Here is a 12,137-nt window from a genome sequence, read left to right on the forward strand (position 1 = left end):
TGGCCACGGGCAAACGGCCTGCAAGGGGCTCGGCGCCAGAGCGGATGGCGCCGAGCTCGGCGCCGTAGATCTTGGCGCCGAGCTCGGCGCCACTCACTCTGGCGCCGAGCTACCTGCATTTAACCCCCGCCCAGCCTTCTTCCCTGAGCGTTCTTCCTCTTCTTTCTCCTCGGGTTTTTTTCTCGCCACTTCATCCTACCTCACGAATCGACATATTGGACCTTGAAAACCTTGATTTGATCCATAGATCTTCGAGAGCAAGGTATACTCGCTCACCTCCTTGTTTTTCTCGTATAGATTCGGTACATATTAGTCGGATTTTTGAACCTAAGAATCGTCATCACTTAGGGTTTCATTGTATCCCTCAATATATGTATTATACAACCGTAGGTTCATTTCAAGGCATGAAAAATGCTAGCAAACCAAGCCGCATGTAGTTATGTTATGGGTTTATTGTTGTGGATGAAATGAGAAACCCTAGGTTTAGGGTATAATGTTAACTGCTTTTGGTTCTTATAACGAAATTGATTGTATTGTAGTTATGGTTCTCATTGATATTTTGTTGTGATGTTTTTATTTATGTTTGCTAAATTACATCCTATTTGTTAGATGCAAGAAATGTTTCGGGAGGAGTTTTAGCAAAAACGGGGTCGTCCTCGCGAATTATACCCCGACGCGTCTAGCAAAGATGCCCCTGTTCCCCCTAACCTTCCTGTCCCTAACTGTGATTGTGGTTTCCCGGCCCATGTTTTTCAATCGAAACATCCGGACACAGCCGCGTATTGCTTCTACACATGTAGTCGGTTTAATGTAAGAAATTATTTGTACTATCCTTTTTCTTTATTTATTTAAGTATGGTACTAATATATTATTGGAATCTCGTTGTGTAGGACCATGAGAGGTGCTTTTTCTTTCAGTGGATCGATGGTGCAGAAAAGTTTGATCCTAGGTACCTCTTTTTCGACGATTGGTTTAGAGGGAGACATCCACGTGAGCACTTCAAGCGGTGGGTTCCACCCCCCCTAACCCTCCGGCAATGACGGCTAAGGAGAAGCACCTAGCCGCCGTTAGACAACTCGAGGAACCTCCTCTGTGCGATTGCGGAGATCGAGCTGTGATAAACCCTGAGAATACGTTGGAGTTTGTGTGTCCAAACAAGCATGAAGTAAGTGCAAAGTGTATGTGTTAAAATCTTGAGCTATATGTGTTTATGTACTAATGTCTCATTATTTAGGTGTATTCAATGGCGAAGTGTCGTTTCAAGGAGTGGTTGTATGGTCCTAAGAACCAATGGCCGGAAGAACCGCGGAGGGTTAAGGAAAAGAAGAAAGAACGTGTAATCTACAAAGCACCTCCTGTCATGTGCGAATGTGGTGTAAAATCCAACTATGGGCTAGTCCCTTCGGAGCTTGGAATATGTCATTATTGCGGCCATATGATTGAGTATGATGAGGTTTGTTATAATTCTGGTAAACATGAAATCGTATTTTGTTTGTTTTCTTAATACATATATGATATAATATTTGTTTTGAACAGAGTACTAGGAAATGCAGTTGTGAATGTTATGATGGTCAAGCTAAGTTCTTGGATGAACTGAAAAAGAGGCAAGTAATTGCACGGAAGAGGGGATATGGACCTGACTACGTCAACCTATTCGTTAAACATCACAAAGAAAAGATGTGTGAGTTTGCTAGACAGCGCGGTATTTGTAACCCGATCGATGTTGGGCTTAACAAATGGGGATTGGAGAGACGAACGATGTTAGAGGAGGAGAGGGCAAGGAATGAGGCAAGGGAGGAGACAAGAGTACAGATGCAGGTCTTGGACGAGCATGTTGCTACATTATGTGCTAGTGAGTGCTTGAAAACCTTTTTTCGTTGCCTGGTTTTAAATGTAATATTATCGAGTTGCTAACTGATTGCATTTTATACATCAAGGGATTGGTTGCAGCGGAGAACATGCTGCAGAGGTGGCTCGTGCAAGATATGAGGAGAAGAAGTTAGATGCCCATAGATCACGAGCTGGTCGCACCGTTCAATCATCGATTGTGCTGTGTGATGATGGAGACGAGGATGAGGACGACACTGGCAGACTACGTGAGCTCATTGCTTTAGCAGAGGCGGGCATACAGGCGCAGGAGGCTGACGACGACACAGGCAGACTGAGCGAGGTCATCTCTCTAGCAGAGGCGGGCATTCAGGCGCAGGAGGCTGACGACGACACTGGCAGACTGAGCGAGCTCATCGCCCTAGCAGAGGTAGGCTTACAGGCAGAGGAGGATGACGACGCGTTCTTCACTCAGGCCGCAGCGGCCGCAGACGAAGCGGAGGCCGCTTACTACAAGCGACAGGTAGGTGAGAGCAACGCAGTTGAGCCTAGCCGCAGCAACAGGGTTGTAGTAGAGGACTGGTACTCGGATGATGAGTTGCTTACTCAGTACGTTTCAGATTGAGGATTTGGAAGTACATTTGCCCCTTTGTCTACTGTCGGCACTTAGTTATACTATTAATATGTTGTGTAATATGACATAGTATCTAACTTTTCATTATGTGGTTGTTTTCATTATCAATGGTCTTAATATTCCGCTTAATGATACAGACTTATTTCTATTTTAACACGTGCTACAAAAAACAGTTAACGACATACGATATTATAGAAATCAACACACGAAACACATTAAATGGCATGTGACTACAGGTACCGAACCTGGGTCATAGTTTTCTTTGACTAAATCTAACATGCCTTAGGTAATTAAACCATGCCTTCGGTAATTAAACCTAACATGCCTTAGATAATTAAACCTGTGATTCTCCACAAGAAAAACATAAACTCATCCTAGTAGTGTGGCCACATAGCAAATTGTGTTGCACCTTCTCCATAGTAGCCTCCCGTTGTTGTTGGTGGTGGTGGCGGGGGTGATAGGGGAGACCCCTTTTTCTTGTGGTTAGGACAGGCGCAATATGGATCATTGCAGAGTGCCTCCTGTGAATCGGCACCATTGTTGTTGTCGTCCTGTTCGTCGTCCTTGTAACCGCTGCTAACTTCCCTTTCTAGTTCGAAGATACGGTCTTGTAGGTAGTAGATGTACTCCGCATGCGGATAAATAGGTCGAGGATCGACCCACCTACTGAACCCACAGTTTTCTTCTGTCAAGAAAGACTACAAAAAGTATGTCGTGTAAGTGATATACAAGACAAACATATTGAAGAAACAAATAGTAAAAGAAATTACCCATGCTCGTGGGCATTTGAAGAAACGACGACCTCCATCTATTCCCTCGGTGAACATCTGCACTAGGCAGTCCTCACCATGCATGCATTTTGGCCACTCTTCTTTCCTTTCACCGTATCCTGTCAGTGGTGCCTCTTTGGTGAAATCACTTTTGCTCTCAACTGGGAACCTCTCATAAAGAGCTTCCTCAAAGAAATCGGGACCAAGAGGACCCTCCCACCCCCAGGTAGTTTTCTTCCCCTTTCCTCTCCCTCTGGACGACCCTCCAGACATTGGTACTACAACGAAAGCAAATGCTGAGGAGTGTTCTTCTTCCTTATTGTTTGTGTGAATGAGAGGGAGTGAGTGGTTATTTATAGGTCAAGAGGAGGAATGGAGGCCTGTCAATGTGCCATGTCAGCGATCCGTGTGCCGCTTTACCTCAGCCCTTGGATCAAACAGTCATAAGATGGATGGTGGAGATAGAGTTTAGATGGGGGGCGCGGGCCGCGGCGGGCGCGCGGCACGGCGCAGGCGCGCGCGGCGCGGGGGGCGCGGGCCGCGGCGGGCGCGGGCGGGCGGGTGCCGCGGCGTGGCGCGCGCAGGCGGGCGCGGGCGACGTCGGGCGCGGGCGGGCGTGGGCGCGGCGGCGGCGGCGGGGGCTGGCTAGGGCAACTAGAGGAGGAAGAAGGCCGGCCGGGTAGATATTTAGGCCGAGCTCGGCGCCAGAGTGAGTGGCGCCGAGCTCGGCGCCAAGATCTACGGCGCCGAGCTCGGCGCCATCCGCTCTGGCGCCGAGCCCCTTGCTGGCCATTTGCCCATGGCCAGGAGCTCGGCGCCAGTCACCGTGGCGCCGAGCTCGGCGCCACTAACTCTGGTGCCGAGCGAAGGGTCCATTTCTGGAATTCTTTCCGCCAGGGGTCTATTTGAGAGAAACTTTCAAAAAAAAAGGGCCAAAAAGTAAAAAATTCGGTGCTCTGGACTCTTCACAAGAGGGACCTGTCTGTCATTGAATACGACCAAGGATTGCAGGAGATTGGTTTCGCTCTCAGCAGCATCGGTGGACAAGTATGTCACAGACACAGGTGCGTTAGCTTTCTCAACGGTTCGCAGAATGCATTCTGCTGCCCGAGGGATGGGGCTGTGCGCGGCCCTGGGCGCGCTGCACCGGCTGCGGGGGCGGTTGCAAGCTCTAATGCTTTTGTGGCCGCGGCCCTGCTCCACGCTGCTGCACACGAGCTCGTCTCCTCGCACCGCCGAAACGGCGAAGACGCTGCCAGCAGGTTCATGGCGAAGTGATGCTATGGTGGGCGCTGGCCGCCAAGACAGGAATAAATAAGGCGACGACAACGACGCTGCACTGACCTGCTTTTGTGCTCGCACGCACGGTGTGGGCGCTGAGAGACGCGGCTGCACGAGTTGCCGCAAGCACCGCATGATATGGCTCCTTGCAGGCGTCCTCGTTGCTCACGCCATGTCCCTATTTGTCGTCACTTTGCCTCTTCCCTTCGCAACCAGAAGCTCACCCTATCAGGCCCACCTTTCTCGATGCAATGCTCAAGCGGAGACAGATGAGCTATGGCAGCTCGGCAGCTCCTCCCTGGTCCCTGGATGGTGTGCACGAGGGAGGTTGCTGATTATTGAACTGCTAGCGAGCTTGTCCATCCCATCATTGCCCTGTTCGTTGGGCTGGTTGGTTTATCCGCTAGAATTTATAGTATTTTTTTCATAATAAATCAGTTTTAGCTGGCTTTAATACCAGCCGAACAATGTTGGCGGGTTTGGTGTGAAAAAAATAATGTTCGTTAGTTGATAAGTCATGGCTTATAAGCCAAATACGACCAAGCAAATAGGCTACATGGCGACAGCCTTCAGTGGCACTGAAAAAAAGGGAAATTTTTGTTTCATTTGAGAGGGGTAAAATGACATTTGCACAAAAACTTAACAGCAAACTAACGACAGAAATGGCATCGAGGGAATCAGAAATCTTATCTGATGGCAGTGAAGTCTGAAAATTTCGATGAAGAGCTAGACAACCCATTTGGTAGGGCTTCGGCTTCTCCAAAGATAGCTCCGATTTTAGTTTTTTTTTGAAAGAGCAGCTTTTGTTATGGAGCTAGAGTCGTTTTTACGGGTGATATGGCAAAACAGCTTCTTCACATAAACAAAAGAGTAAAAAGTTAATAATACCATTATTTTTTCTTTTCTTTTCTTTTCTTACCTTACGTATCAGTTGCCTAGCGCCTCTTTTTTTTTGTCTCCTTATATTTTTTCTCCTCCCATCCCTTCTTTTTTTTCCTCTCTCCTCATCCTCTCCCCATTCTCTAAGGGGGAATTCTTTGTGTACCATTAAAAAAAAATCGCAATACTCTATGTGCCACTGCCGTTAGTTTAGGCTCTAACGTCGTCGAACTGCAGGTGTGAAAAGTCAAAAATACTCTTAAATGTAAATATGTCATTAATTTTTTTGAGCATCTTAACGACTTCAAATGAAAAAACTCAAAACTAGAAAGTTGTAGATCTTGTCGAGATCTATAATTTTCATATAAAAATTATTTTCATTTAATTCCGTAAAAATGATATGATTTTTCTAAGATATATTAATCATATCAAATCATATTTTTCTTGCAGAATTAAATGAAGATAATTTTTATATGAAAATTATAGATCTCGACGAGATTTACAACTTTCTAGTTTTGAGTTTTTTCATTTGAAGTCGTTAAGATGCTAAAAAAATTAATGACATATTTAAAATTAAGAGTATTTTTGATTTTTCACACATGTAGTTTGACGGCGTTAGAGCCCCTGTTGACGGCAATGACATGGAGAGCATAAAAAAAAAGTCAGAGCGATGACGCTAAAAATCGCTGAACTTTTTTTTTAAGACACACATGGCATTGCATTTTTTTAACGGCACACAAGCAATTCTCCCGTTCCCCAACCGCTCGCCTCCCGCAGACGCACGAGTCGGACGCTTCGTCCTCGCGCCCGGCCATCCTCGCCCCGGGACCGAGTGACCCAGCGACCCTGTGGCCGCGCGCCGCGCGCCCCCGCCGGGGTCGCCCGTGTGTGCCCTGGCTGCGTCGCCTACGCCCCCCCGCAACTCCGCGCCGGCGCAGCCCGGTGGCTTTCAACGCATCTCCCCGCCAACTTCGAGCCGTCGCCCTTCCCTGCGCTGGCCGGTCGTTTCCTGCACGGGGGCAAAGGAGACCGTGACCGCGATGGTCCCCGCTACCGTCAGACGGAGCCGGAAGAAGCTACAAATTTCAGCTCCTCCTCTCTCTCCTTGATTGTGTCAGCGGAAATTTCGGGGCTTCTTCCTGGGATCTGAGCATGTCGGAGGCGTTTGGTAGCCGGAGCTAAAAAAATGGATTTAGGAGCCGGGTAAGAATCTATACCAAACGGGGCCAAAATTTATGATGGCATTAAGGGAATTGGCTCCTCTTTATACCATGCCCTTCTCCTCCTCTCCCTCCGCCTCAGCCTCGACCTCAACCGCCGCACCATCTTCGACTTGTATAGGTGCGTTCCTGCGATTCCCTCATCTCCTCTGTTGCCCTCGATTAAGATTTTGATACTTGGACTTGTCGGGTTGAGTTGCAGTAGGTAGGACGATTGGGCCTGATTGATTTTCTATTTGACAATCGGATTCTTCTTCGAATTCGAATCGCTGTTGCCTTCGATTAAGATTTGGATACTTTGATTTGTCGGGTTGAGTTGCAGTAGGACGGACGATTGGGCCTGATTGATTTCTATTTGACAAATCGATTCTTCTTCGAATTCGAATCGCAGGAACCAGATCTACGAGTACGAGGATGCCGGAGCAGCGTAAGCAGCACCTTTACCTTGTGTTTGATGACTGGAACTCTGGATACTCCATCCGCAAGGTGAGCTTGTCGCGCCGCTCAGGCAAACACTCTGAGCAATCGTCCGATTCAGGAGAAGACTCTGAGCAGTCCGGCTTAAAGCCCTTGCCAGTTTTCATGCGCATCCGGGCGCCGCGTGGGTTTCCCAAGTTCTTCACGTCAGCCTTTGGCACCAAGATCATGGCGATGCATCCAGGCGCGTCTGGTGATATCTTAGGCGGAGTCCCAACTATCGACGTCCAGGATCAGACCAGCACCTTTGAACCTCCCACCAAACTTTCCGGCTTTTCCACTCTACATCCCCGTCAGTGATGATAAGCTATTCGCTCTGGTTATTGGCACATTTGAAATCCTCCGGGAGCCGGAACCCAGTGGACTGTGGATGTGGGGGCGAGTCACTTATCCTCCATTCTCGATTTCGGATGTCTCCTCCTACGGCGTGCAACCCGATGGATGCATCCTCGTCTGTACCAGGAGTGGCGTCACCTTCATCTTCGACACCAAGGAGCATGCGTGGAAACTATGTGGTCATTGGGTGTTCCCCTTCACCAGCCATGGACACTATGACCCCTCCCTGGAGGGCTTTGTCGGTCTCTCCAAAGACCCGGAGACCCTTGGGTACCTCTACTGCTGCACCATGGCCAGCACCGTGACTATTGGCGACACTGGCAAAACATTGCGGCACCCTTCCCCTGATATCAAGTGCACCAAGAAGAAGGTGTACAACAAGGACCCAGCTGAGGGGCAGCATGTAAGTGCCACCCTTGTGCACATGCGCCAGGGCAAATTCTGCCTTGTGGAGTGTGTCTGCACTGATAACACAACGACTGATCAGGATGAGCCCAGGGTGACGCCAGGGGGCTGATGAATTGGGCCATGTTTAGATTGCAAAAAAATTCAAACCAATGAATAGTAGCACTTTCGTCTTATTTGGTAAATATTGTCCAATCGTGGACCAACTAAGCTCAAAAAATTCATCTCGTGATTTCCAACTAAACTGTGCAATTAGTTATTTTTTTTACCTACATTTAATGTTCTATGCAAGCGGCTAAAAATTGATGTGATGGAGAGAGAGTGAAAAAACTTGGAATTTGGAGATGATCTAAACAAGGCCTTGGATTTTATGGGAGGCGGCCCCCAAGGCGGTTGTTTTATGTATCGTTTGAAGACCTTCTCCCTCAGTTATGACACGAAAGGCGAAACTGCAAGGTTCGTTGCTACAGCCTGCCTCATGAAGCAAGAATTGGTTCCATCCGTCAGGATCCAGTGGCATTTTGGCTGTGAAATGCTAAAATCATGAGATAAATGAGTTCCTATGTTTTCATTCAGGTGTGACTTCTGCTTCTATGTTTTAGTTTGGTGTAATCTCAAACTGTGTTTTTCGTGGATCCGGTGCTGATGTGTGCTGCTTTTCTATGTGGTCACTCAGTTGTTAATGCGTTGCTTTTTTAATTCAGTGTGTAATCTCAAGTGTGAACTATATGTTTAAACTCAGGTATTATTAATGTGTTGCTTTTCTATGTTTTAATTTAATCTGTAATCTCAACTGTGATTCTGTGAATCCCTTGCTATGTTTTCATCGTAGAGTTTGCAACAACAATGAGGATTGCATGTATCAGTTGTGACTTTTTTGGGGTAACCTTAAGGCCCTGTTTGGATGTAACGGAAATATGTACACCTGTAAAGTGTTTACATTTGTATTTTGATGTACACAAGATAACTGGCCAATAATTATCCGCTTGTAAAATGTTGTTTGGATGCACAGTATCAGATTACCTCACTACGTCTGCCTTGATCGCAGACAACGCTTGTCTTATAATCCGTACTTTTCAGCTTGTTTTTTCAGCTAGAACAATATTTTTTTCTCACAACAAATCAGCCGGAACAATATTTCGGCTTGTTTTTTCAGCGAACGGGGCCATCCAGGAAGAGCACACTGCATTAAATTGCCAACGGCGTGTCCACCACCACGTTTCAGTGCATGCACCAGAGTGCTCTTTTGTTCTAGTCTCAAATTACAAGTTCTGAACAAGAAGTCAAAAGAAGAAAAAAAAACTGAGCTGCTGCTGACTGCATCAGTGCTCTTGAGTCTTGAGCTAAAAGGGAAATCCCTGCATGATTCTAAGGGATAGTTCCAAATGTCTCAGAAAGTGGTAGAACAAGGCGAGGGAAATATAAATATGAGGCATTTGCAACCTTGCAGTTATCATAAGTTCAGAACAAGAAGCTGAAAAAAAAAGGCGAACAGTTACTGACTGCCCTCCATATAATTCAAAGCTCTGAAGAGATACTAGTTCCAAATGTGTGAGTGATAAGTAATAGAATCAGAAATGCAAACCAAACAAATGGAGATCTAAATTATCACATCATCCTCGAAACTTAACACATGCTCAGTTACAAGGACATAACTAGTTTGTAATCGGTTTATCATTGGTATTGTCTGTCAATGATCACTTCAGCTAGTGTGTCACTTTGTACTACTAAATAGATACTTCAGTCTTGCAAGACCTTGACATGGTTTGCTGTTTGCTGCTGCTAACCTGCAATAGTGCAATGTAGAGTAATAAGATTGAGTGAGAAGCATTCTTACAAACTACCAAGAAACAATCACTTTTTATCATGGTAGCATGAAATCTAAAAGATTGTTTGATTTGCTATTTTGTACACCGGCATGGGTTATTCTCTCATGACTAAAACTGTCATAATTCAGAGAGATTAAGATATTGTAGTACAGAGACAACAGACTGCTTCCATTCTAGAACATGTAAATGATGTCCCTGACGATAATTAGTGAAAATACAGGTCCAAACTATGCAAGATATCACTGGTCTTCAGATCAAGACAATGAAATTGATAGCAAACAATAGTGTTAACTGCACATAATGAAAAAAATAACACAAAAAGCAAACAATATTGTACTGCAAGGTGTTAACTGCACATGAATTCAGATTTTGGTCCGTGTCAGACGATTGACAATAAGCCATTAGGAATATGAAAATCGATAGCCCAATTAGAAAATAGAAATGAAACAAAGAAAGGTCATGCCAGGTTACTTGGTCTAGCATTTTAAATCTTCAGACACTCAAAATGGGGAAAGCCAAAGAACTAGACTGCTACATATGTAAACCCAAACCATATCTAGATTAGCAATCAGTGTACCATTGAACTAGTGTCAAAAACTGCAAATGATGACTGAACAAGGTTCAGCTACTTGTTACATGGAGACTAATACAAAGTTAACCTGAAAATGTTAGTTCACAGAAGGATCATATAATCTAGCCTGATTCATATCAACCTTTTCCTCTCTAGCTCTTTCCCTTTCTTTCTATGTTAGCTGCTACCTACTTTACAAAGAACCTTGCTGATACAGGGCAAGCATCTCTATAATCAATCAAGTGTTACTTCCATTGTTCCATCTGCTGACACTGACACATACATAAATTTAGTGTTACCTAGTTTGCTAGAATGCAATATACATACCAGAAAGTAACTATAACATAAATACACATAAAGACTCTGAAACTGCATGTGTTCTGAACCTTATATACACATAAAAACTCTCTGAATTGTACCTGCATACTGTTCCAAGACTGTAGGCATCACTACATGTATGCATACTATATACCACATGTTCTAAGGAGTGTGTATCAGATAGCTAGTATTTTTTTCTCTCAGATCATATATATTTTATATAACAAGCAAATAATTCCTCGCAAAAGAAATAGTCATCATACATATATGCATGCCTGTTCTACAATTGTTTGATGGAGATCGAAGCATACAGTTGTAATGTATTAGCGCTACTACTCATTCACATGGAAGGAAGCCGACAAGGTACTATCAATGCTGTACAGAAGTGATCAAGGAGACTAGCAGAAGATCGACATGGACATGGTGCATCTATTGATTAGCTAGAAGAACAGCTACAGAGAAGAACACAAATACAAGAACGAGATGGGGGTAGAAGAATGTGAGTGGACAATATCTGAATGGATTCTTGCCGAAGAGGATTTGATCGTCGGGGGCATGGATTTTCTCATCCTCGCGTGGATACCCTCCTCGCCGCCAACAGCTCGGGGACGCCGCCGCGACCCACAAGGAACCCTCGGCGAGGCAGAGCACATCACTGGACACCGGGTTCGATTGTGCTGTAGCACTAATCCCATGATTCTGCATCACACGACATGCTAGATCTATTGATTCACGCAAGCATGTACCTGGAGATCGATTCGCTAGCCTTTTGGAATGTTCGCACAAGAATCGAAAAATACAGGCGAGATGGGACTCGAAGATGGCGGATTGAGGATACCTCGATTCAAACTTCTTCGTCGCGGATTTGTTAGTGGTGGCCTTGATTCGTTCTTTGTCCCGTTGATTCACTCCGCGCGGCCACCGCCACCAGGGAAAAATCAGCGCCGCCGAGTCGAGGGAGCGGAGGGGCGACCGAGCGTGAGACGTGCCCGATAGTTGTCGTGTTATTTTCCAGACCCCCTCACACGATTGTTTTTTTTTACACTGGTTTTGGCCAAATACAGGTGTAAAATTAATAGATTCACAACTCATCTAAACAGCAGTTTTCGAATCAGCTTGTAAAAATTTTCAGACCTGTAATTTACACAGGTTTTGAGCTTAAAACTAGCCCTCCAAACAGAACAGGCCCTAAGTTTTACAGAAAGCTTTAAGTTACAAAGTATGCGGGGAGGTGCTTCACCCTGTTGTATAGAAACGCCTCTGAACTGCATTACATTTCATTCCTCCTCGACGTGTGTTCTCAGAATGTGGTTCCTCATGAAAGCAGTCAGATGAAATATCTTTAGACTTACAAGAAAGGTGCTCGGCCTCCAGACATTGCAGTTAAACCTGCACATGCAAATCCAAGCGGTTGCCTTAAAAAAATTAACTGTTTTATAATGAATGTTTTGTTGAACATCAGTCATGGTAAACATTTAGCGCGATCATGGTATACATTTATATAGGCTTTTTCAGTGATTTCATTGTGAACATCTGGCTGTTCACTGCTCAAATAATCGTGTTTTGTGTGTCCACTCAAACTCTAGCGCG

At 45.4% G+C, this 12,137-nt stretch overlaps 1 long non-coding RNA gene and 1 pseudogene across 1 annotated transcript; both read left to right on the forward strand.

The window, feature by feature from the left end:
- Nucleotides 1-1,078: 1,078 nt before the first annotated feature.
- On the forward strand, nt 1,079-1,728 carry LOC136538348 (uncharacterized). The gene is made up of 3 exons (XR_010779314.1): nt 1,079-1,165; nt 1,235-1,453; nt 1,537-1,728. It is a non-coding gene; the product is annotated as an uncharacterized lncRNA (long non-coding RNA).
- A 4,387-nt stretch (nt 1,729-6,115) lies between these two features.
- On the forward strand, nt 6,116-8,005 carry LOC136538349 (uncharacterized; annotated as a pseudogene).
- The last annotated feature ends 4,132 nt before the right edge of the window (nt 8,006-12,137 follow it).

Source organism: Miscanthus floridulus, chromosome 2 (genome assembly GCF_019320115.1).
Source record: "Miscanthus floridulus cultivar M001 chromosome 2, ASM1932011v1, whole genome shotgun sequence".
In the NCBI taxonomy this organism is placed as follows: Eukaryota; Viridiplantae; Streptophyta; class Magnoliopsida; order Poales; family Poaceae; genus Miscanthus; species Miscanthus floridulus.